The 21,761-nt window shown below is 53.7% G+C and overlaps 1 long non-coding RNA gene across 3 annotated transcripts in view; it reads right to left on the bottom strand.

The window, feature by feature from the left end:
- The window catches only part of LOC140471854 (uncharacterized), an 85,441-nt gene extending 64,071 nt beyond the window's left edge, over positions 1-21,370 (bottom strand). For all 3 annotated transcript variants that reach the window (XR_011957223.1, XR_011957221.1, XR_011957220.1), the window contains exon 1: positions 21,271-21,370. This is a non-coding gene — a long non-coding RNA (uncharacterized lncRNA). The remainder of the gene's footprint in view (positions 1-21,270) is intronic.
- Positions 21,371-21,761: the final 391 nt, after the last annotated feature.

Genomic DNA, 21,761 nt, shown 5'->3' on the forward strand with positions numbered 1-21,761 from the left:
AAGCCAGACAGCAGCCAGATGGTTATCCCATCAGCATAATGTAAAAGGCAACAGTTCCCCTGGGCAGACATATCCCTAATAACGTCTCCACTAAACAAAGGAGGGCCCAGACAGGAAGGTACCGGGTCCTGCTACACAAAGAAACTGACAGGAACAAGCCATCCAAATGATTAGCAACGCTTCAAACTATTAACTGATTCTCTGAATTGGCCAGAAGTATAGAAAGTTCTGGGAAACCATCCAGAAATGAACGAAACCAGGGATCACCTGCAGACTGATCTCTTGAATTTTCTGGAGGCTTTCTGAGGTGACCAACATGGCAAGGGACAGAGACCAGTTCACCATCCAGAGAGAGGGAGAGAGAGAGGGAGAGAGAGACAAGCTGAAGGAAACCCCAGGAGCATGGGAGAGAGGGAGTGTGAAAAACCATTGAGAGAGAGAGAGCTGGAACCAACTGGAATACTGAGTGTCACCCCTTCAGTCTGTCCATGCTTCAACGCCTGTTTGTCTCAGTCTGACTTCCCCTTCTCTCTTTGTCCTTCTCTCTCCCTGTCTGTCTCTTTCTCTCAATCTGCCTTTCTCTCACACCCTCCCTCTCACTGTCTGTCTCTGCCCCATCTTTCTCTCATCCCCCTTCTCCATCTCCACTCGCTCTACCTCTCTCTTTTTTTCTCACCCTCCCTTTCTCTTTTTCTTTATTTCAGACCTGAAAGTGCTCACCCAATTTTGACCCCGCTAAAAACATTTGCCCCTCATTTTAACTCTCCTCCCAAATTTATTCCCTTCCCCAAATACCTTCCCTCCCTAATACCTACCTTACCAACTGTGCCCCCCTCAAATATTTCGCTGCCCCCAACATTGCTGTGAGCCCCACTCCCTGGGGCAGAGGGAAATGAGTGGAAAAGTGTGGAGCTGGAAAAGCCCAGCAGGTCAGGCCTGAACCATCGACTCTCCTGGCTGACCCACTGTGATTCCCCAGCTCCACACTTTGTAACTCTGACTCTCCAGCATCTGCAGTCCTCACTTTCTCACACAGGTAAATGAGTCTGGGTTGACTGACTCACCTGTAACGATTTTAATGTACAGCAAGATCCCAGTCCGAGAATTACAGAAGGTTTACATCACAGATGGAGTCCTTTCTGCCCATCATCCCCCCTCACCCATTAAATGATCCTGGACCGGTTCAGGATCCTCAGGATTGGCCCCTGAATGGCCTCATTGACTATCCTTCCTGTGCAGACCTCTTCACAACCCTGTCTCAGATTTTGCATCACATGCTATCCCTCCCTCCATCTCTCTCTGACAACAGCCCCTCCTTTCTCCACCAACCCCAAAACTCCATCAAACCCTCCCCCTGTCTCTGGCTGTCCCACTCTCTCCTTGTCTCCCACTCTCCCCCTTCCCATGCAGACTCACAGTCCCTGGGCTGGAGGACATAGTGCAGAGACTAACTCACCTTTTGACTGACTGCAGTAATGCACAACAAGATCCCACTCTGAAACCGTCGCCAAGTACACACACTGTCCTTCTCCCTCCATATATGCCCTTCTCACTTTCTGTCTCTCCCAGTCTCTCTCACTCTGTCCTTTTCTAACTCCGCGTCCCTGACTCTTACTGCCCATTTCTCTCTCTCCACTTTCTCCATCTCCACTCTCTCCATGTCTTTCTCTCTTTTTATCACTCTCCCTTTCTCTTTCTCTTTTTCTTTATTTCAGACTCACTCAGAAAACTACTTCATGTTCCTTCCACTCACCCCCTCCCCACAGTGGGTGTAAAACCTAGGAGAGACCAGGCACTGAGGCAAGCTCTTCCCAATGCCCCTTCCCCCAGTCGCTAGGACAGAGCAGAGGGGTCCAGGGAGAAAAAGGGAGAGCAACTACACGAGAGAAAGAGAGATGGATGGACAGAAAGTGAGAGGGAGGGAGAGAACAAGAGAAAGGCAGAGGGGGGTAGAGGAAGTGAGAAGAACTGGGAGAGAGCAGACAGAGAGAGCGAGAGAGAGAGAGAGAGAGAGAGTTAAACTCCAGGAAGAGAAATACAATGTCAGACAGATACAAGGAGAAAATGGGAGGAGAAAGACAGGGAGAGTTCAGGCAGACAGCAAGACAGAAATCCCAGGGAGAGATATAGGACAGAGAGAGAGAGGAGTTACAACAGCAGAGAGATAGAGCTGAGAGAGTGGGGTGGTAGTGGGGGCTATGATGTTGCTACAGTGATGTACAGACAGGAATAGCAAGATCCCACAGAGCTGAGAGACAGATGCAGAGAGAGATGAGCAAGGTGTTAGTTTTGTGAAAGACTGAATGATTAAGCATTCCTGAAAAACCAGGTGAGGTGACAAAGGGGGAAGGGAATCTACTGGGAAATGTAAACAGGACAGAGATGTGAAGGATGGTGAGAGATAGGGATTGAAGGAAAGATGTGGGAGAGAGAACTGGGAAAAACAAAAACAGACATGAGAGCTGCAGAGAGAGAGGGAAGGAGTGAAATCTGTGGGATCAGATCCCTCTCTAGCATTATGCTCCTTTGTCTCTCCCCGTTTCCACAGACGGCCTGAATCCCACGATTTGTGTGTGTGTGTGTGTGTGTGTGTGCTCTCGTCTGATAATTCCGTATCGCAGAATAATTTGATTCTCTGTCTCTGTACTGTCCAGGTTTCAGCTCCCAAATCAATACTAAATCATTCACGATTCTATTGAATAGTAGAGCAGGCTCGAGGGGCTGAATGGTCTCCTCCTGTTCCTATTACAGATGGTCTTATGTCCTTAACACTACCTCCCAGCTCTTGGCCCCCACACTGGAGGTTATGACTCCACAAGGCCCTGATCTGTAGAGTGCTGCACCCTTCCATGAGTCTCGGAGGGAACCAGTCTGATTTGGATTGGAGTTGCAGCCTCTCAGTGAGAAGTGAAATCTCCTCGAGGTTCCCCTCAGTCTCTCACTGTAAGGTGGAGCAGGCCAGTCTCAGGGAAGCAAACAGCAGGCCCGGTCTGCCCTGTCCTCCAGCTCCATTTCAGAAGGCCACATGGGAGGGGCTTGGTTCCTTCATCAGCTTCCCGTGCTCTCCCTTCTGGGTTAGGGTGGGGGCCGAATGGCCTTGCTCCTGGCTCTTCTTGAGGTGCAGGCTGGCAATGATTGTGTTATACACGGCATGCCCCTGGAGTGAGGTTGGTTAGCTCAGTTGGCTGGTCAGTTAGCTTACCACACTAGCTGAAGTTACTCTGAAGGACTCTCCTTCCTAACCTCTCCCCTCAGCTGGGCCATAGTGACCCTCTGATTAAATCCCCACCAGACCCCACTCTGTAATGAGGAGCTGTCCCATGCTCTGGTAAGACTATGGTGACATTACATTGGTTTGTACCTGGAGCACTGTGTGCAGGACTATTCACTGCATTGCCAGAGGGATGTTAGTGTGTGGGGAAGGTTTACTGGATGAATCCCCACTGGAATGAACAGCACTCTCTTTCCCCCAGTTAATTCACTCTTGCAGCCTTTGTGTCTTTGGAGACACGAGGACCACCTCACCTGAAACAGCAGCTGGATTTTATATTCATGGGCACCTGATAAGATTGGCTAGTTTACACACACACACACACACACACACACTCTCTCTCTCTCACAAACACTCACTCTCTCAAACATACACACACTCTCACTCCCTCAAACACAGACACACACACACTCTCTCACAAACACACACTCAGACAGACACGTACAAAAACACATAATCCCTCTCACACACACAGACACACAGAGATACGCACACATGCACTCTCTCTCACACACACGGACAGACACTCGCTTTCTGTGTCTCTCTCTCACAGAGATAAGCACACAAAACCACGGTTACTGTACAAACGTGGAGGAAGGTTCAATGGAGAGGTCACTTTCCAAGGACTGAACCCTGATCTCACATGATGACTGCTCCAGGGAGACAAACAGCAACTGCAAATGACTTGTTGGATCTTCCTGTGCACCGCATCTTGCATCGATAGCATTGGTCTGTTTGGGTGCCTGCTTTTCTAGAGAGTCTCCAAGCATCAAGTGACCATACATTGACAACAGTTTTTCTCCAATCCATGTTTAAGGCACCTGGTGATGTTATTTTTCACTGATTGTTTAAAAAGATCTGAATCTTTTAAAATGGACGTGGCCTCCATCCCAAACCATTTCCACAAGCCACGCTGACCATCCCTAATCAATCCTTGCTTTTCCAAATCCATGTAAATTGTCTCTCAGAATGCCCTCCAACACCTTACCCCCCACTGCCATCAGGCTCACAGCTCCATAGTTCAATGGCTGTTCCTTGCAGCCTTACTTCAATAATGGCCCATCATTAATCACCCTCCAGTCTTCAGGCACCTCACCCGTTGCCACTGATCGGTCCATCTGACAAGGCCATCTCCATCCTTCTGTAATCTAAGGCTATCATCCTCAGTATTTATCACCCAACCAATCTTCATATCATTCATGAACCCAATGATTAACCCTCCACCATTCAAATCTAAATCTTTTCTATCAACCACATCAGCAAGACCCAACAGCGAGACATGAACAGAGATTTCTAACTGGGCCATCACTGTCTACTTCCTGCCACTCAGCATTCTGCGCCAAATTCCTTGGATCTTGAGTTTTTATGTTCACTATCAGTTTCCAATATGGGTCCTGATAAAAGCCTTACTGACCTCCAAGCAGGCGACAGGAAAGTGTTGCCCCTTTTTACACACCTGATCACCTCCTTAAAAAGTGCAATCCCATTGGTCAGACCTGACCCCTCCTTAACACAACCATTCTGACTGGTCTTCATGAACTCCAGTCTCTTTAAATGCTGATTAATTCTATCTCCCAAAATTGCTTCCAACAGACGTCCCACCCACGATATTAGCCTGACTGGTCTGTAGCTGGCTGATATATCTCATGCTCCTTCTTGAATAACAGTACCACCTTGTCAGTCCGAAGACATCTCTCCTGTGGCCAGAGGGGATTTGAAAATGTTTGCAAGTGTACCTGCTCCTTCCTCCATCACCTCATTCGGTAAACTGAGATACATTTGGAGATTTATTGGGTTGGAAGAAGGCCAGAACACTCAGAACCATCTCTCTCTCTATATATGCTAATTCATTTAATTGTATCAAGGAGCATCTTCACAATTTCATATCAACCCTGTCCCAATGAGCACTGACAAAATGAATCCATTCACTGTAGCCTCTGGGTCCATGCACAAATTCTCACTGTGTTCCACAACTTACTCTTTCTGTCATTATCAATTCACCATTAATGTCACTGTAAGGTACTTTCAGATTTTTATTTCCTCTCTTAGCACTCCTCTCTCCCAGGCAATTCGCCTGCGATACGATTTGGAGGAGTGTGGATTAGCATTGGGAAGCTCAGAAATAAGGAACACCCGACTGTGCTGAGTGTGGGGCAGTGGGATTCATTTGGGATGAGCACATGGAAGCTGAGGAATAAACCTCAGTCCTGCAGCATGAAAATATACAATTGAGCTGGCAGGTCAGTCACACGAAACGAAAACTTGATCCCTGGGAAAAGAGGGTGGTAACCAAATGAAGGCGGTCTGTTTGAACACAGCCTCTGGAATTTGAACGTGGGAATCATTGCTGAGCAGGGTTTGTAGGAAGCAGAGGCAGAAATATACTGAACAATTTCAGATATTCCTCTTAGACCACAAGACATGGGAGCAGAAATTAGGCCATTCAGCCCATCTGATAGTGTGGCACTCACTCAGTCCTGCCTCTCTTACAATGCAGGTAGGCCCCAGACTGATGCGCTGACAGTGCAGCACTCCCTCAGTCATGATCCTCTGACAGTGCAGCACTCCCTCAGTACTGACTCTCTGACACTGCAGCACTCCCTCAGTACTGACCCTCTGACAGTGCAGCACTCCCTCAGTACTGATCCTCTGACACGGCAGCACTCCCTCAGTGCTGTCTCTCTGACACTGCAGCACTCCCTCAGTACTGACCTTCTCACAGTGCAGCACTGCCCCCAGATTGACCCTCTGACATTGCAGCAATCCCCCATTACTGACCCCCCTGATAGCGCAGCACTCCCTCAGTCGTATCCTCCGACAGTGCAGCATTTCCACAGTACTGACCTTCCGACAGTATGGCACACCTGCAGTGCTGACTCTCTGACAGTGCAGACCTCCCTCAGAACTGACCTTCTGACAGTGCAGCACTGCCTCAGTACTGACCCCCTGACAGTGCATATCTCCTACAGTACAGTCCCTCCGACAATGCAGCTCTCAACAGTACAGACCCTCCGACATTGCAGCACTCCCTCAGTAATGACCCTCTGACAGTGCAGCACTCCATCAGTACTGATCCTCTGACAGTGCAGCACTCCCTCAGTACTGACCCTCTGACAATGAAGCACTCCTTCGGTACTGACCCTCTGACATTGCAGCACTACCTCAGTCCTGACCCTCTGACAGTGCGGCCCTCCCTCAGAACTGACCCTCCGACAGTGCGGCACTCCCGCAATACTGAGCCTCTGACAGTGCAGCGCTCCCTCAGTACTGATATTCTGACAGTGCAGCACTCCCTCAGTACTGACCCTCTGACAGTGCAGCAATCCCTCAGTACTGGCCCTCTGACAGTGCAGCACTCCCTCAATACTGACCCTCTGACAGTGCAGCACTCCCTCAGTACTGATCCTCTGATAGTGCAGCACTCCCTCAGTACTGACCCTCTGACAGTGCAGCACTCCCTCAGTACTGATCCTCTGACAGTGCAGCACTCCGTCAGTACTGACCCTCTGACAGTGCAGCACTCCCTCAGTACAGGCCCTCTGACAGTGCAGCACTCCCTCAGTCATGACCCTCTGACAGTGCAGCACTCCCTCAGTATTGGCCCTCTGACAGTGCAGCACTCCTTCAGTACTGACTCTCTGACAGTGCAGCACTCCCTCAGTACTGACCCTCTGACAGCGCAGCACTCCCTCAGTACTGGCCCTCTGACAGTGCAGCACTCCCTCAGTACTGGCCCTCTGACAGTGCAGCACTCCCTCAGTACTGACCCTCTGACAGTGCAGCACTCCCTCAGTACTGGGCCTCTGACAGTGCAGCACTCCCTCAGTACTGGGCCTCTGACACTGCAGCTCTCCCACAGTGCTGTCTCTCTGACACTGCAGCACTCCCTCCGCACTGACCCTCTGACAGTGCAGCACTCCCTCAGTACTGACTCTCTGACACTGCAGCACTCCCTCAGTACAGACCTTCTCACAGTGCAGCACTGCCCCCAGATTGACCCTCTGACATTGCAGCAATCCCCCATTACTGACCCCCCCGAGAGCGCAGCACTCCCTCAGTCGTATCCTCTGACAGTGCAGCATTTCCACAGTACTGACCTTCCGACAGTATGGCACACCTGCAGTGCTGACTCTCTGACAGTGCAGCCCTCCCTCAGAACTGACCTTCTGACAGTGCAGCACTGCCTCAGTACTGACCCCCTGACAGTGCAGCTCTCCTACAGTACAATCCCTCCGACATTGCAGCACTCAACAGTACAGACCCTCCGACATTGCAGCACTCCCTCAGTAATGACCCTCTGACAGTGCAGCACTCCCTCAGTACTGATCCTCTGACAGTGCAGCACTCCCTCCGTACTGACCCTCTGACATTGCAGTACTCCCTCAGTCCTGACCCTCCGACAGCGCCGCCCTCCCTCAGTACTGACCCTCCGACAGTGCGGCACTCCCTCAGTACTGACACTCTGACAGTGCAGCACTCCCTCAGTACTGACACTCTGACACTGCAGCATTCCCTCAGTACTGACCCTCTATCAGTGCAGCACTCCCTCAGTACTGACCCTCTGACAGTGCAGCACTCCCTCAGTACTGACCCTCTGACAGTGCAGCATTCCCACAGTACTGACCCTCTGACAGTGCAGCACTCCCTCAGTACTGATCCTCTGACAGTGCAGCACTCCCTCAGTACTGACCCTCTGACAGTGTGGCACTCCCTCAGTACTGACTCTCTGACACTGCAGCACTCCCTCAGTACTGGCCCTATGACAGTGCAGCACTCCCTCAGTACTGATCCTCTGACAGTGCAGCACTCCCTCAGTACTGACCCTCTGACAGTGCAGCACTCCCTCAGTACTGACCCTCTGACACTGCAGCACTCCCTCAGTACAGACCTTCTCACAGTGCAGCACTGCCCCCAGATTGACCCTCTGACATTGCAGCAATCCCCCATTACTGACCCCCCCGAGAGCGCAGCACTCCCTCAGTCGTATCCTCTGACAGTGCAGCATTTCCACAGTACTGACCTTCCGACAGTATGGCACACCTGCAGTGCTGACTCTCTGACAGTGCAGCCCTCCCTCAGAACTGACCTTCTGACAGTGCAGCACTGCCTCAGTACTGACCCCCTGACAGTGCAGCTCTCCTACAGTACAATCCCTCCGACATTGCAGCACTCAACAGTACAGACCCTCCGACATTGCAGCACTCCCTCAGTAATGACCCTCTGACAGTGCAGCACTCCCTCAGTACTGATCCTCTGACAGTGCAGCACTCCCTCCGTACTGACCCTCTGACATTGCAGTACTCCCTCAGTCCTGACCCTCCGACAGCGCCGCCCTCCCTCAGTACTGACCCTCCGACAGTGCGGCACTCCCTCAGTACTGACACTCTGACAGTGCAGCACTCCCTCAGTACTGACACTCTGACACTGCAGCATTCCCTCAGTACTGACCCTCTATCAGTGCAGCACTCCCTCAGTACTGACCCTCTGACAGTGCAGCACTCCCTCAGTACTGACCCTCTGACAGTGCAGCATTCCCACAGTACTGACCCTCTGACAGTGCAGCACTCCCTCAGTACTGATCCTCTGACAGTGCAGCACTCCCTCAGTACTGACCCTCTGACAGTGTGGCACTCCCTCAGTACTGACTCTCTGACACTGCAGCACTCCCTCAGTACTGGCCCTATGACAGTGCAGCACTCCCTCAGTACTGATCCTCTGACAGTGCAGCACTCCCTCAGTACTGACCCTCTGACAGTGCAGCACTCCCTCAGTACTGACCCTCTGACACTGCAGCACTCCCTCAGTACTGACCCTCTGACAGTGCAGCAATCCCTCAGTACTGGCCGTCTGACAGTGCAGCACTCCCTCAGTACTGACCCTCTGAAAGTGCAGCACTCCCTCAGTACTGATACTCTGACAGTGCAGCACTCCGTCAGTACTGACCCTCTGACAGTGCAGCACTCCCTCAGTACTGGCCCTCTGACAGTGCAGCACTCCCTCAGTACTGACCCTCTGACAGTGCAGCACTCCCTCAGTACTGGCCCTCTGACAGTGCAGCACTCCCTCAGTACTGATCCTCTGACAGTGCAGCACTCCCTCAGTACTGACCCTCTGACAGTGCAACACTCCCTCAGTACTGACTCTCTGACACTGCAGCACTCCCTCAGTACTGGCCCTCTGACAGTGCAGCACTCCCTCAGTACTGACCCTCTGACAGTGCAGCACTCCCTCAGTACTGACCCTCTGACAGTGCAGCACTCCCTCAGTCCTGGCCCTCTGACAGTGCAGCGCTCCCTCAGTACTGACCCTCTGACAGTGCAGCACTCCCTCAGTACTGGCCCTCTGACAGTGCAGCACTCCCTCAGTACTGGCCCTCTGACAGTGCAGCACTCCCTCAGTACTGGCCCTCTGACAGTGCAGCACTCCCTCAGTACTGACCCTCTGACAGTGCAGCACTCCCTCAGTACTGACCCTCTGTCAGTGCAGCACTCCCTCAGTACTGACACTCTGACAGTGCAGCACTCCCTCAGTACTGACCCTCTGACAGTGCAGCACTCCCTCAGTACTGACCCTCTGTCAGTGCAGCACTCCCTCAGTACTGACACTCTGACAGTGCAGAGCTCCCTCAGTCCTGGCCCTCTGACAGTGCAGCACTCCCTCAGTACTGACCCTCTGACAGTGCAGCACTCCCTCAGTACTGGCCCTCTGACAGTGCAGCACTCCCTCAGTACTGACCCTCTGACAGTGCAGCACTCCCTCAGTACTGACCTTCTCACAGTGCAGCGCTGCCCCCAGATTGACCCTCTGACATTGCAGCAATCCCCCATTACTGACCCCCCCCGAGAGCGCAGCACTCCCTCAGTCGTATCTTCTGACAGTGCAGCATTTCCACAGTACTGACCCTCTGACAGTGCAGCTCACCTACAGTACAATCCCTCCGACATTGCAGCACTCAACAGTACAGACCCTCCGACATTGCAGCACTGCCTCAGTAATGACCCTCTGACAGTGCAGCACTCCCTCAGTACTGATCCTCTGACAGTGCAGCACTCCCTCCGTACTGACCATCTGACATTGCAGTACTCCCTCAGTCCTGACCCTCCGACAGCGCCGCCTTCCCTCAGTACTGACCCTCCGACAGTGCGGCACTCCCTCAGTACTGACTCTCTGACAGTGCAGTGCTCCCTCAGTACTGACTATCTGACAGTGCAGCACTCCCTCAGTACTGACCCGCTGACAGTGCAGCACTCCCTCAGTACTGACACTCTGACAGTGCAGCACTCCCTCAGTACTGACACTCTGACACTGCAGCATTCCCTCAGTACTGACCCTCTATCAGAGCAGCACTCCCTCAGTACTGACCCTCTGACAGTGCAGCACTCCCTCAGTACTGACCCTCTGACAGTTCAGCACTCCCTCAGTACTGACACTCTGACAGTGTGGCACTCCCTCAGTACTGACCCTCTGACAGTGCAGCGCTCCCTCAGAAATGACCCTCTGACAGTGCAGCGCTCCCTCAGTACTGATCCTCTGACAGTGCAGCACTCCCTCAGTACTGACCCTCTGACAGTGTGGCACTCCCTCAGTACTGACCTTCTGACAATGCAGCACTCCCTCAGTACTGACCCTCTGACACTGCAGCACTCCCTCAGTATTGACCCTCCGACTGTGCAGCACTCCCTCAGTACTGACCTTCTGACAGTGCAGCACTCCCTCAGTACTGACCCTCTGACAGTGCAGCACTCCCTCAGTACTGACCCTCTGACAGTGCAGCACTCCCTCAGTACTGACCCTCTGACAGTGCAGCACTCCCTCAGTACTGACCCTCTGACAGTGCAGCACTCCCTCAGTACTGACCCTCTGACAGTGCAGCGCTCCCTCAGAAATGACCCTCTGACAGTGCAGCGCTCCCTCAGTACTGATCCTCTGACAGTGCAGCACTCCCTCAGTACTGACCCTCTGACAGTGTGGCACTCCCTCAGTACTGACATTCTGACAATGCAGCACTCCCTCAGTACTGACCCTCTGACACTGCAGCACTCCCTCAGTATTGACCCTCCGACTGTGCAGCACTCCCTCAGTACTGACCTTCTGACAGTGCAGCACTCCCTCAGTACTGACCCTCTGACAGTGCAGCACTCCCTCAGTACTGACCCTCTGACAGTGCAGCACTCCCTCAGTACTGACCCTCTGACAGTGCAGCACTCCCTCAGTACTGACCCTCTGACAGTGCAGCACTCCCTCAGTACTGACCATGTGACAGTCCAGCACTCCCTCAGTACTGACCCTCTGACAGTGCAGCACTCCCTCAGTACTGACCCTCTGACAGTGCAGCACTCCCTCAGTACTGACCCTCTGACAGTGCAGCACTCCCTCAGTACTGACCCTCTGACAGTGGAGCACTCCCCCAGTACTGACCCTCTGACAGTGCAGCACTCCCTCAGTACTGACCCTCTGACAGTGCAGCACTCCCTCAGTACTGACCCTCTGACAGTGCAGCACTCCCTCAGTACTGACCCTCTGACAGTGCAGCACTCCCTCAGTACTGATCCTCTGACAGTGCAGCACTCCATCACTACTGACCCTCTGACAGTGCAGCACTCCCTCAGTACTGACCCTCTGACACTGCAGCACTCCCTCAGTACTGACCCGCTGACAGTGCAGCACTCCCTCAGTACTGACCCTCTGACAGTGCAGCACTCCCTCAGTACTGATCCTCTGACAGTGCAGCACTCCCTCAGTACTGACCCTCTGACAGTGCAGCACTCCCTCAGTACTGACTCTCTGACACTGCAGCACTCCCTCAGTACTGACCCTCTGACAGTGCAGCACTATCTCAGTCCTGGCCCTCTGACAGTGCAGCACTCCCTCAGTACTGACCCTCTGACAGTGCAGCACTCCCTCAGTACTGGCCCTCTGACAGTGCAGCACTCCCTCAGTACTGATCCTCTGACAGTGCAGCACTCCCTCAGTACTGACTCTCTGACACTGCAGCACTCCCTCAGTACTGGCCCTCGGACAGTGCAGCACTCCCTCAGTACTGACCCTCTGACAGTGCAGCACTCCCTCAGTACTGGCCCTCTGACAGTGCAGCACTCCCTCAGTACTGACCCTCTGACAGTGCAGCACTCCCTCAGTACTGACCCTCTGACAGTGCAGCACTCCCTCAGTACTGATCCTCTGACAGTGCAGCACTCCCTCAGTACTGACCCTCTGACAGTGCAGCACTCCCTCAGTACTGACCCTCTGACAGTGCAGCACTCCCTCAGTACTGACCCTCTGACAGTGCAGCACTCCCTCAGTACTGACCTTCTGACAGTGCAGCACTCCCTCAGTACTGACCCTCTGACACTGCAGCACTCCCTCAGTATTGACCCTCCGACTGTGCAGCACTCCCTCAGTACTGACCTTCTGACAGTGCAGCACTCCCTCAGTACTGACCCTCTGACAGTGCAGCACTCCCTCAGTACTGACCCTCTGACAGTGCAGCACTCCCTCAGTACTGACCCTCTGACAGTGCAGCACTCCCTCAGTACTGACCCTCTGACAGTGCAGCACTCCCTCAGTACTGACCCTCTGACAGTGCAGCGCTCCCTCAGAAATGACCCTCTGACAGTGCAGCGCTCCCTCAGTACTGATCCTCTGACAGTGCAGCACTCCCTCAGTACTGACCCTCTGACAGTGTGGCACTCCCTCAGTACTGACCTTCTGACAATGCAGCACTCCCTCAGTACTGACCCTCTGACACTGCAGCACTCCCTCAGTATTGACCCTCCGACTGTGCAGCACTCCCTCAGTACTGACCTTCTGACAGTGCAGCACTCCCTCAGTACTGACCCTCTGACAGTGCAGCACTCCCTCAGTACTGACCCTCTGACAGTGCAGCACTCCCTCAGTACTGACCCTCTGACAGTGCAGCACTCCCTCAGTACTGACCATGTGACAGTCCAGCACTCCCTCAGTACTGACCCTCTGACAGTGCAGCACTCCCTCAGTACTGACCCTCTGACAGTGCAGCACTCCCTCAGTACTGACCCTCTGACAGTGCAGCACTCCCTCAGTACTGACCCTCTGACAGTGGAGCACTCCCCCAGTACTGACCCTCTGACAGTGCAGCACTCCCTCAGTACTGACCCTCTGACAGTGCAGCACTCCCTCAGTACTGACCCTCTGACAGTGCAGCACTCCCTCAGTACTGACCCTCTGACAGTGCAGCACTCCCTCAGTACTGATCCTCTGACAGTGCAGCACTCCATCACTACTGACCCTCTGACAGTGCAGCACTCCCTCAGTACTGACCCTCTGACACTGCAGCACTCCCTCAGTACTGACCCGCTGACAGTGCAGCACTCCCTCAGTACTGACCCTCTGACAGTGCAGCACTCCCTCAGTACTGATCCTCTGACAGTGCAGCACTCCCTCAGTACTGACCCTCTGACAGTGCAGCACTCCCTCAGTACTGACTCTCTGACACTGCAGCACTCCCTCAGTACTGACCCTCTGACAGTGCAGCACTATCTCAGTCCTGGCCCTCTGACAGTGCAGCACTCCCTCAGTACTGACCCTCTGACAGTGCAGCACTCCCTCAGTACTGGCCCTCTGACAGTGCAGCACTCCCTCAGTACTGATCCTCTGACAGTGCAGCACTCCCTCAGTACTGACTCTCTGACACTGCAGCACTCCCTCAGTACTGGCCCTCTGACAGTGCAGCACTCCCTCAGTACTGACCCTCTGACAGTGCAGCACTCCCTCAGTACTGGCCCTCTGACAGTGCAGCACTCCCTCAGTACTGATCCTCTGACAGTGCAGCACTCCCTCAGTACTGACTCTCTGACACTGCAGCACTCCCTCAGTACTGGCCCTCTGACAGTGCAGCACTCCCTCAGTACTGACCCTCTGACAGTGCAGCACTCCCTCAGTACTGGCCCTCTGACAGTGCAGCACTCCCTCAGTACTGACCCTCTGACAGTGCAGCACTCCCTCAGTACTGACCCTCTGACAGTGCAGCACTCCCTCAGTACTGACCCTCTGACAGTGCAGCACTCCCTCAGTACTGACCTTCTGACAGTGCAGCACTCCCTCAGTACTGACCCTCTGACAGTGCAGCACTCCCTCAGTACTGACCCTCTGACAGTGCAGCACTCCCTCAGTACTGACCATGTGACAGTCCAGCACTCCCTCAGTACTGACCCTCTGACAGTGCAGCACTCCCTCAGTACTGACCCTCTGACAGTGCAGCACTCCCTCAGTACTGACCCTCTGACAGTGCAGCACTCCCTCAGTACTGACCCTCTGACAGTGGAGCACTCCCCCAGTACTGACCCTCTGACAGTGCAGCACTCCCTCAGTACTGACCCTCTGACAGTGCAGCACTCCCTCAGTACTGACCCTCTGACAGTGCAGCACTCCCTCAGTACTGACCCTCTGACAGTGCAGCACTCCCTCAGTACTGATCCTCTGACAGTGCAGCACTCCATCACTACTGACCCTCTGACAGTGCAGCACTCCCTCAGTACTGACCCTCTGACACTGCAGCACTCCCTCAGTACTGACCCGCTGACAGTGCAGCACTCCCTCAGTACTGACCCTCTGACAGTGCAGCACTCCCTCAGTACTGATCCTCTGACAGTGCAGCACTCCCTCAGTACTGACCCTCTGACAGTGCAGCACTCCCTCAGTACTGACTCTCTGACACTGCAGCACTCCCTCAGTACTGACCCTCTGACAGTGCAGCACTATCTCAGTCCTGGCCCTCTGACAGTGCAGCACTCCCTCAGTACTGACCCTCTGACAGTGCAGCACTCCCTCAGTACTGGCCCTCTGACAGTGCAGCACTCCCTCAGTACTGATCCTCTGACAGTGCAGCACTCCCTCAGTACTGACTCTCTGACACTGCAGCACTCCCTCAGTACTGGCCCTCTGACAGTGCAGCACTCCCTCAGTACTGACCCTCTGACAGTGCAGCACTCCCTCAGTACTGGCCCTCTGACAGTGCAGCACTCCCTCAGTACTGACCCTCTGACAGTGCAGCACTCCCTCAGTACTGACCCTCTGACAGTGCAGCACTCCCTCAGTACTGATCCTCTGACAGTGCAGCACTCCCTCAGTACTGACCCTCTGACAGTGCAGCACTCCCTCAGTACTGACTCTCTGACACTGCAGCACTCCCTCAGTACTGACCCTCTGACTGTGCAGCACTCCCTCAGTACTGATCCTCTGACAGTGCAGCACTCCCTCAGTACTGACCCTCTGACAGTGCAGCACTCCCTCAGTACTGACTCTCTGACACTGCAGCACTCCCTCAGTGCTGACCCTCTGACAGTGCAGCACTCCCTCAGTACTGACCCTCTGACAGTGCAGCACTCCCTCAGTACTGACCCTCTGACAGTGCAGCACTCCCTCAGTACTGACCCTCTGACAGTGCAGCACTCCCTCAGTACTGGCCCTCTGACAGTGCAGCACTCCCTCAGTACTGACCCTCTGACAGTGCAGCACTCCCTCAGTACTGACCCTCTGACAGTGCAGCACTCCCTCAGTACTGACTCTCTGACACTGCAGCGCTCCCACAGTGCTGTCTCTCTGACACTGCAGCACTCCCTCAGCACTGACCCTCTGACAGTGCAGCACTCCCTCAGTCGTATCCTCTGACAGTGCAGCATTTCCACAGTACTGACCTTCCGACAGTATGGCACACCTGCAATGCTGACTCTCTGACAGTGCAGCCCTCCCTCAGAACTGACCTTCTGACAGTGCCGCACTGCCTCAGTACTGACCCTCTGACAGTGCAGCTCTCCTACAGTACAATCCCTCCGACATTGCAGCACTCAACAGTACAGACCCTCCGACATTGCAGTACTCCCTCAGTAATGACCCTCTGACAGTGCAGCACTCCCTCAGTACTGCTCCTCTGACAGTGCAGCACTCCCTCCGTACTGACCCTCTGACATTGCAGTACTCCCTCAGTACTGACCCTCCGACAGCGCCGCCCTCCCTCAGTACTGACCCTCCGACAGTGCGGCACTCCCTCAGTACTGACCCTCTGACAGTGCAGCACTCCCTCAGTACTGACTCTCTGACACTGCAGCACTCCCTCAGTACTGACCTTCTCACAGTGCAGCACTGCCCCCAGATTGACCCTCTGACATTGCAGCAATCCCCCATTACTGACCCCCCCGATAGCGCAGCACTCCCTCAGTCGTATCCTCTGACAGTGCAGCATTTCCACAGTACTGACCTTCCGACAGTATGGCACACCTGCTGTGCTGACTCTCTGACAGTGCAGCCCTCCCTCAGAACTGACCTTCTGACAGTGCAGCACTGCCTCAGTACTGACCCTCTGACAGTGCAGCTCTCCTACAGTACAATCCCCCCGACATTGCAGCACTCAACAGTACAGACCCTCCGACATTGCAGCACTCCCTCAGTAATGACCCTCCGACAGTGCGGCACTCCCTCAGTACTGACCCTCCGACAGTGCGGCACTCCCTCAGTACTGACCCTCTGAGAGTGCAGCGCTCCCTCAGTACTGACCCTCTGACAGTGTGACACTCCCTCAGTACTGACTCTCTGACAGTGCAGCACTCCCTCAGTACTGACTCTCTGACACTGCAGCACTCCCTCAGTACTGACTCTCTGACTGTGCAGCACTCCCTCAGTACTGACCCTCTGACAGTGCAGCACTCCCTCAGTACTGGCCCTCTGACAGTGCAGCACTCCCTCAGTACTGACCCTCTGACAGTGCAGCACTCCCTCAGTACTGACTCTCTGACACTGCAGCTCTCCCACAGTGCTGTCTCTCTGACACTGCAGCACTCCCTCAGCACTGACCCTCTGACAGTGCAGCACTCCCTCAGTACGGACTCTCTGACACTGCAGCACTCCCTCAGTACTGACCTTCTCATAGTGCAGCACTGCCCCCAGATTGACCCTCTGACATTGCAGCAATCCCCCATTACTGACCCCCCCGATAGAGCAGCACTCCCTCAGTCGTATCCTCTGACAGTGCAGCATTTCCACAGTACTGACCTTCCGACAGTATGGCACACCTGCAGTGCTGACTCTCTGACAGTGCAGCCCTCCCTCAGAACTGACCTTCTGACAGTGCAGCACTGCCTCAGTACTGACCCTCTGACAGTGCAGCACTGCCTCAGTACTGACCCTCTGACAGTGCAGCACTGCCTCAGTACTGACCCTCTGACAGTGCAGCACTGCCTCAGTACTGACCCTCTGACAGTGCAGCTCGCCTACAGTACAATCCCTCCGACATTGCAGCACTCAACAGTACAGACCCTCCGACATTGCAGCACTCCCTCAGTAATGACCCTCTGACAGTGCAGCACTCCTTCAGTACTGATCCTCTGACAGTGCAGCACTCCCTCCGTACTGACCCTCTGACATTGCAGTACTCCCTCAGTCCTGACCCTCCGACTTTGCGGCACTCCCTCAGTACTGACCCTCTGACAGTGCAGCGCTCCCTCAGTACTGACTCTCTGACAGTGCAGCACTCCCTCAGTACTGACACTCTGACAGTGCAGCACTCCCTCAGTACTGACCCTCTGACAGTGCAGCATTCCCTCAGTACTGACCCTCTGACAGTGCAGCACTCTCTCAGTACTGACCCTCTGACAGTGCAGCACTCCCTCAGTACTGACACTCTGACAGTGAAGCACTCCCTCAGAAATGACCCTCTGACAGTGCAGAGCTCCCTCAGTACTGATCCTCTGACAGTGCAGCACTCCCTCAGTACTGACCCTCTGACAGTGTGGCACTCCCTCAGTACTGACCCTCTGACAGTGTGGCACCCCCTCCATACTGACCCTCTGGCAGTGCAACTCTCCCTCAATACTGTTCCGATGACAGTGCAGCACTCCCTCAGTACTGACCCTCTGACAGTGAAGCACTCCCTCAGAACTGACCCTCTGACAGTGCAGCACTCCCTCAGTACTGACCCTCTATCAGTGCAGCACTCCCTCTGTACTGACCCTCTATCAGTGCAGCACTCCCTCAGTACTGACCCTCTGACAGTGCAGCACTCCCTCAGTACTGACCCTCTATCAGTGCAGCACTCCCTCTGTACTGACCCTCTATCAGTGCAGCACTCCCTCAGTACTGACCCTCTGACAGTGCAGCACTCCCTCAGTACTGACCCTCTGACAGTGAGGCATTGCACGTATACTGACCCTCCCACAGTGTGGGGCACCTTCATACTGACTTTCAGATGATGCGGCACATTCTCTGATCATTCAGTACTCCCTCAGAACTGACCCTCTGACACTGCAACAGCCCCTTGGCCCTGCGCCCCTGACGGTGCTGCAATCCCTCAGTACTGACCCTCTGACAGTGCAGCACACCTTCAGCACTGCTCCTTTGACACTGCAGCACACGCTCAGAAATGACGCCCTGACACAACAGCATTCCCTCAGTACTGACACTCTGACACTGCAGCACTCTCTTTGCACTGACATTTCTACAATGTGGCATTCCCTCAGTACTGACCCTCCGACAATGTAGCCCTCCCTCAATACCGATGCGCTTACAATGCAGCACTCCCTCGATACCGACCCTCCGATAACGTGGCATTTTCTCAGTACTGACTCTCCGACAGAGCAGAACTCCCTCAGTACTGACCCTTTGGCAGTGCAGCTCTCCCTCAGTACTGACCCTCTGAAACAACACTCCCTCAGAACTGACACACTGACCGTGTAGCGCTCCCTCAGTAATGACCCTTTGAGTGTGCATCACTCTCTCAGTACTGACCCTCTGGCAATGCAGAAATCACTCAGTACTGACTGTCCGACACATAGTGTGGTGCTCCCTCGGTACTGACCCCCTCACAGTGCGGTGATCCCTCAGTACTGACCCTCTCACAGCGCAGTGATCCCTCAGTACTAATCCCCTCAGAGTGTGGTGCTCCCTCAGTCCTGACCCCCTCACAGCGCGTTGATCCCTCAGTACTGACCCCCTCAGAGTGTGGTGCTCCCTCAGTACTGACCCCCTCACAGTGTGGTACTCCCTCAGTACTGACCCCCTCACATCGCGGTGATCCCTCAGTACTAATTCCCTCAGAGTGTGGTGCTCCCTCAGTACTGACCCCCTCACAGCGCGGTGATCCCTCAGTACTGACCCCCTCACAGCGCGGTGATCCCTCAGTACTAATCCCCTCAGAGTGTGGTGCTCCCTCAGTACTGACCCCCTCACATCGCGGTGATCCCTCAGTACTGACCCCCTCGCAGTGCGGTGATCCCTCAGTACTGACCCCCTCACAGCGCGGTGATGCCTCAGTACTGACCCCCTCACAGCGCGGTGATCCCTCAGTACTAATCCCCTCAGAGTGTGGTGCTCCCTCAGTTCGAACCCTTTCACAGTGCAGCGCTCCCTCAGTAGTAACCCTCTCACAGTGCGACACTCTGACAGCATGGCCATCCATTAGTACTGACCATCAGAGAGTGCGCACTTCATCATTACTGACCCTCTCACTGCACAGCAATCCCTCCATCCTGACTCACTGACAATGCAGCACTCCCTCCATACTGACCCTCTGACAATGCAGCACTACCTCCACACTGACCCTCTGACAATGCAGCACTACCTCCACACTGATCCTCTGTCAATACAGCACTCCCTCCACACTGACCCTCTGACAATGCTGCACTCCCTCCACACTGATCCTCTGATAATGCTGCACTCCCTCCACACTGATCCTCTGATAATGCTGCACTCCCTCCATACTGACCCTCTGACAATGCAGCACTCCCTCCACACTGATCCTCTGACAATGCTGCACTCCCTCCACACTGATCCTCTGACAATACTGCACTCCCTCCACACTGATCCTCTGTCAATACAGCCCTCCTTTCACACTGACCCTCTGACAATGCTGCACTCCCTCCACACTGACCCTCTGACAATGCTGTACTCCCTCCATACTGATCCTCTGTCAATACAGCACTCCCTCCACACTGATCCTCTGATAGTGATGCACTCACTCAGTACTGACTCTCTGACAGTGTGGAAGTGGCCCTATACTGACCCTCCGACAGTATGGCCCAATCTCAGGACAAAACCTCTGACAGTACAGCACTCCATCATAACTGATACTCTGACAGTACAGCACTGCCTCAGTACTGACTCATTGACAGTGTCGCACTCCCTCAGTACTGACTCATTGATAGTGAAGCACTCCCTCAGTACTGACCCTCAGGCTCGGTCCTGCTCCTCTGACAGTCCAGCAGTGCCTCAGTACTGACCCTCTGACAGTGTAGCGCTCTCTCTGTACTGACCCTCTGACAGCGTAGCACTCTCTCTGTACTGACCCTCTGACAGTATGGTGCTCCCTCAGTACTGACCCTCCGTAATTTTTGACCCACCCTGAGCTTCTTCATTACGCTGATTTGAACAGAGGTAAAGAAACAGAGTTAGTGACCATCCACCGTCACCCTGTAATAAAACTTATTTTCAAATGTGGCTTGTATGTGATTCCCACACCCTCTAATAGTTGCCTGGAAGGTGGGGGTGGGGTGTACTCTCTTGCTGCAGTCCTTGGGTGTCCCACAGTGATGTTAGGGAGGGAGCTCCAGGAGTTTGACCTGAACCATGTAAAGAGCTCTCTTACTGGAGTGCCCTTTTTAAAGTTGGGAAGTTATTATAGACCAGGAGGACCCGAGAGCTGCTGTCTTGTCAGAGAGAGAGGCTGGTGGGTCACACACCTCAGGTGAGAGGCGAGGTTGAGAAGCTGGGGCCTTCATGGTAATTTCAGACATGATAGAGATTGAACCAACAATGTTGGCATCACGAACCTGTTAGCTGTGGTAACTGACCCCCCTTTGTAGCAGAGGGATTCAATCCCTTTAATAGAGCAAGCTTGAGAATTCAACACTAAAATCAATCTGTACGGACGCGCTAGAGACCTGAAACATCAATACAGAGATTGCTGAAGAAGCTCAGCATGTCTGGCAGCATCTCTGAAGGGAGAGGGAGAAAGAGACAGAGAGAGAGTTCACCTTTCAATCCAGTGATTTCTGCGGGAAAGTTCCTTCAGAACAGACCGTTTTGAGGAAGGGTCACTTGGAATGCGAATTGTTCCTCTCTCTTCACCGTTGCTACCTGCTGAATTGTGCTGAATTTCCCCACCATCTGTTTACTTGAGAACTTGACCTGATCCAAGTGTCACTGAGTAATTCAGTCTGTGTTCAATGCCCTGAGGCTGCTTCTGCTGAAAGTTGACAAACATGTTTAAGGCTGTGTAAGGTATTGTATTCGGAGGGCGGGCTACATGGGAGAACAGATACAGAACAAAGGCACACCGAAATGTTAGGTCTGAGCTATTCCTTCTGAACTAACATCACAAAGTTACATTGATCAGGATCTTTGTGAAGTGCCTTTGTCAAGTGACCCTTCCTCAAAACGGTCTGTTCTGAAGGAACTTTCCCGCAGAAATCACTGGATTGAAAGGTGAACTCTCTGTCTCTTTCTCCCTCTCCCTTCAGAGATG

The sequence above is a fragment of the Chiloscyllium punctatum genome, unplaced genomic scaffold, assembly GCF_047496795.1.
Source record: "Chiloscyllium punctatum isolate Juve2018m unplaced genomic scaffold, sChiPun1.3 scaffold_168, whole genome shotgun sequence".
NCBI classification, from domain to species: domain Eukaryota; kingdom Metazoa; phylum Chordata; class Chondrichthyes; order Orectolobiformes; family Hemiscylliidae; genus Chiloscyllium; species Chiloscyllium punctatum.